At 46.9% G+C, this 5,099-nt stretch overlaps 1 non-coding gene across 1 annotated transcript; it reads right to left on the bottom strand.

Moving 5' to 3' along the window:
- Nucleotides 1–1,919: 1,919 nt before the first annotated feature.
- Nucleotides 1,920–2,083, bottom strand: LOC118015492. The gene has a single exon (XR_004680658.1). It is a non-coding gene; the product is annotated as a U1 spliceosomal RNA (small nuclear RNA).
- Nucleotides 2,084–5,099: the final 3,016 nt, after the last annotated feature.

Below are 5,099 nucleotides of genomic sequence, written 5' to 3'. Positions count from 1 at the left end.
ATCATGGAACACTACATCAAAAACTAATGATGTAATGTGTGGTCATTAACATAACATAATAAAAAAAAAGAAAGAAAGGAGCCTAAAGTACCATTAGGAATAAGCACTGCCACATTTAGTGGTATGGATTTTAGGTTTGGTACTGATATCAACTTCCTTGTACAAATATGTTTAGACTCAAGAGTGAGACCATGGGATCAGACAAAATGAAAGAAAACTGTGCCAAGTGTGAAGATACTAAGTTACCAAAGTTACTCTGAGTTGTGTAATTGCCTTGTCCCTTAGGCCCTCATTTCCACCTGCAGAACCTAGAAAACGTTCAATAGAGTCTCCACTTGCCATCAAATTCAATCTGAGGGCACAATAATATAAACTGTTAACCCAAACTTTCCATTTTTTCCTTAACCTGTATTGAATGCAAGGTATTTCAATTGCCCATTCCCATTTTAGGTGAGATTGCAGTGAAGGCACAGAGTAATGTGGTACATCCAGGTAATATTCTGTTTCTTGGTCTACTTCTGTACTCAGCATGTCAACTTTGTCTGCCAGTGAACCTCTGAACACACACGGGAAACCCAACAAATATTAAAAATATGGGGTCTCTGGGTTGATCTTGGGAAATAGGCAACATTTAGGATTCTCTCAGGGCTCAGAAAGGCTCTTGATCTGCAAGGACCATGGTAGCTGCCCCAATTTCCATAGGGGGTGTAACTCTGGATTCCTGATGCATGCACCTTATTTATTTTTTATTTATTATTTTTATTTAATTTTAGTTAAGCTCCATGACCAGTGTGGGGCTCTAACTCATGACCTTGAGATCAAGAGTTGCATGCTGTGTTGACTGAGCCAGCCATGTGTCCCTCGGGCAGCTTTGCTGGCCAGGCACAAACCATGATTTTCATGTTAGCAGAAAGGTTTAAAAATCTAGGAAATGCCTTCAATCTGCTCCACTCCTACTGGGCATGTTTCCTGAGTTCCTGCTATGTGCGAGTCCTCTTTCCCACCTACCCATAGAAAACCCTCTAGGAACCCAACCCAGGTCCTCTGGGATCCCTTTTATCTTTTTTGTGTAATCCTCTCCTGCTCTCAATGTGTTTGTGCTTCTAAAGACACCTGTGAGTAGGACTGCCCTGGGGCTCCTGGAGCTCCTTTGTACCCAGTCCCAGAGAACGGGGAGTACATGCAGTATACAACCACCAGCCCCATTTATCTCTCCTCCTGAAAGGCACTCAGCCCATCTCTAACAGTGCAGGAGTGTGAAATCCCTTTTCCTGGCCTGGGGGAAACTAACTCTGGAAACAAGTTACCTCCAGGTTCTCCTACACCTGTCAGGACAAATCTCCTCCAAGGCTGTTGGAAATCAACATACACAGTAATGAACTCAAAATGGTCATTGTGGTTTTCATCTCTTAACATGAGATTTGGTCTTTTTTTTTTTTTTTTTTTTTTTTACAATTTCCATGTATCTGCTGAATGTTTTGTACATGATGGGATGTGGTTACAAGAAATGCTTTCTTGTCCTTCTTGGTGATTCTCACCTTGGTGTCAGCTCTGGGTCATTTTCAGATGAGTGATCTGTCTACTCATGAGGGCTCATTTCCCCTACTTCTCTGCATACCTCAAACTGTTGGATGGAATGCAGACAGTGTGAATGTTACCTTATTGCTGGATGTTTTTGTGTTTTCGATAAAACGCAAACACGACAACCAAGGTTTCTTTTCTAAACCTGCAGATAGAAACTCTCCTACATTTTCTATGAGAAATAGCGAAAAGCTGCTCCTTCACAAAGCAAGCCTGAAAAATGGCGGTGCATTTCTCACTGCACTGGTGTCACCAGGGTCAACTCTGTGGCCTAGCAATGCAAGAAAAAAAAAAGCAAGATGAAAAGCAAAAACACTTTATTGTTACACACCCGTTACCAGGGGAGAGCGCAAACACAGTCACCCACTACTACAATTTATGCAGTCGAGTTTCCCACCTTTGGGGAAATCTCAGAGTTCAGCACATCCTCAGTGCAACGGACAAGCCTCGTTCCGGGAAAATCGCCTGCTTGATCGTGGTATCTCCCCTGCCAGGTAAGTGTGACTCGCCCCGCCTCCTCCCTACACCAGCCTCACGCACCTTCCACTTACACACAAGATCACGCGCCTAGCCACACCGTAACCATCAACACCTATTCCTGTCCCAAGCATCCTCACCCTCCACACAATACTTTCTAATACAATGGAAGCAACAGCACTGCTACTTCCACAGCCCCAGGAATTCTGTCCAGAACCGCACCCCAATGTTGTCTAATTTTACCTCAGACACGCCGGGTCCATGACGTTGAGGGCCTCGCCTCAGTCCCTCCACCCCAACCCCTTTCCCTGTCCCCAGCTCCCATCCCACCTTGGATCTGTTCTGACGTCCTACCTCCTCGACCCCCTCTTCCCTCTCCTCTTCCCTCACACCCTTCTCCTCTCCTCCTCTTCCCACTGCCTTGGCTTCCTTCCTCCTCTTGCCAGTCACCTGCGTCCTGATTTTGTTACCACTTCTCCTCTGCCCCCCTGCAGCTCTAACCCCCCACCCCTACACACACACACACACACACACACACAGCACTCAGCATAAGGAAGGCTGCCCCAGCCAGACAGTAACATGAGGGAGGACTTTCCACCAGCCAGAGAAAGGCAGATATGTATCTCTCTCGCTCTCGCTCTCTCCTCAGAACCTGGTTTGGAGGGGACAGAGTGTGATGGCTGCGCCTGAGGAGCTCAGCCTCCAAGCCAGGCCCCACCCAACCCCCCAGGCCTGGACACTCTTGGGGGGGGGGTGGGACCAAAAGTCTGCAACCTCTGGCCACTCAGGATGACACCTGCCCACAACACCCCAAGTGCTGAAAACATCTGGGAGCCTGCATCTTCACTAGGCAGACTCCAAAGGAAGGGTCGCGGCCCCCCCTTTGTGGCCTCCTGGGGGAGGTGCACAAGGATCCCCCTGTTGAAAGGAAGGGGCAGGGCAATGGAAACCATCCCTTCTGCTCCCTTAGACTGGGTTCAAAATTCATAGCAGGGGATGAGTGGGGTCCCAGGCGCCCCACTCAGCCACTGCCTTCCCTCCCTCCACTGCTGGGCACTTCCCCTTGTGATGAGGGAGCAGAAGACAAGCTGAAGACAAAGCTTAAGCTGACACCATGCAAACTTCCCCCACCTCCCACTCCTGGCTGGGATATGTGTGATATTCTTCTATGGAGCTCCCAACTGTCCTAATGTCAATGCTGTACTAGATGGGAAAAACAACCTTAACTTGACATGGCAAGGCCTCCTACAGTATCCTGTGAGTTGTTAACATTTGAAAATCCTTTTGAAATCTCTCTTTTCCTTACCTCCTCCAATTCCCAAGTATATAATCAGCCATTCCTCACAACCCCAGGGCAGCAGCTCTTTCTGCCCTACTGGTCCTGTCTGCCTTTCAAGGGGGAAAAAAAACAGGTTGGGAAACAAGCCAAAAAACAACTACTCCAAAGAGACTAGTACTTGGGCAATTTTATGGTCATGGATGGAGTGCCCTAGGGTTCTGATTTGCCTTTGTCTTGATTGTGCCTGGAGGTAGTGGTTTATTTTACCAGACTGTTGAAATTAGAAAAGATTGGGGGGGAGGGGCATCCAAATTTACTTGTCACCTCAGTTCATAATGTGGTGGTGGGGAGAATAATGCCCCCTCCCTAAGAGTTCCCCATTCTAATGCCAGGAACCTGTGCGCAAGTTCCATCACACAGCAAAATGGACCCTGCAGAGGTGCTTATGTTAAGGACCTTGAGATGGGGAGATGATCCTGGATGCTTCAGGTGGCCCCCTGGAATGGCAATGGGGCTTTAAAACAGGAAGATGCAGGGGTGCTTGGGTGGCTCAGTTGGTTAAGCGACTGCCTTTGGCTCAGGTCATGATCTCAGGGTCCTGGGATCGAGCCCTGCATCAGACTCCCTGCTCGTGGGAAGCCTGCTTCTCCCTTTCCCACTCCCCTTGCTTGTGTTCCCTCTCTTGCTGTCTCTCTGTCAAATAAATAAAAATCTTTTTAAAAAAATAGGAAGAGGCAGAGAAGGAGGTCAGAAGGATGCTGTGTGAGGAAGACTCTGCCTGCTGTGGCTGGGGCTGAGTATGGAGGAGGTACCTCTAAAAGCTGGAACAGGCAAAGAGACACAATGTCTTGTTAACCTAAAAAATAGAAAGCACCAGTTATTTTACCAGCAAAAATGGGACTTGTGGGGAATAAAAGGGAAAGGCGATCTGTGACAAACAAGCAAAACCATAGGTGAGTCTGGAGAACAAAGGGGAGGTACGCTCTTCTTTTTGGTGAAAAATTCAGTTGGGAAGGTTGTTATAAACTGAGTTGGAAGTGCGCTGGCCTCTCCCTGAGGGGTCAAGGCTAGCATTTCTTAACTCTGGCCGGGTTAGTAGAGGCATATGCCTGTGCAATGGGTCAAGTCCCTGGATGGAGTTCTGGTGAGATTTGGATGAGATCTCATGAAATTTGGACTGAGACCCTCACGAGACTTGGACTGATCTCACGAGATTTAACTAGAAGTCATGAGACATGTGTGAGAGATCTTATGAGATTTAGATTAAGATCTCACAAGATTTGAAGGAGATCTCATGAGATTTGGACTGAGTTCTCACTAGATTTGGACAAACTCTCAAAGACTTGGTTAGGAATCTCATGAGACCTAAGTGAGCTCTCACAAGATTTGGACGGGTTTCCTTCAAGATTTGGATGAGATCTCACAAGATTTGGACGGACTTCTGGTGAGACTTGGATGAGATCTCACAAGATTTGGACTGAGTCATCATGAGATTTGGCCTAAGATCGCACGATATTTTTGTAGAAATCTTGTGAGACTGTGTGACATGTTCAAGATTTGGACTGAGTTTTCATAAGATTCGAGCTGAGTTCTTACCATGGACTGATCACAGAGATATAGCTAGAGGTCTCGTGAGATGTGCATGGTTATCATGAGATTGGGACTGAGATCTTTTGAGAATAGGATGAGATCTCATGAGATCTGGACTGTTCTCTCAAGACTTGGACTGATCTCACATATTTACCTAGAACTCTTGAGAGAA

The sequence above is a fragment of the Mirounga leonina genome, unplaced genomic scaffold (genome assembly GCF_011800145.1).
Source record: "Mirounga leonina isolate KUSES-001 unplaced genomic scaffold, KU_Mleo_1.0 Mir_165, whole genome shotgun sequence".
In the NCBI taxonomy this organism is placed as follows: Eukaryota; Metazoa; Chordata; class Mammalia; order Carnivora; family Phocidae; genus Mirounga; species Mirounga leonina.
Note: the sequence above shows the minus strand (reverse complement) of the source record. Positions and strands in the feature narration are given on the sequence as shown.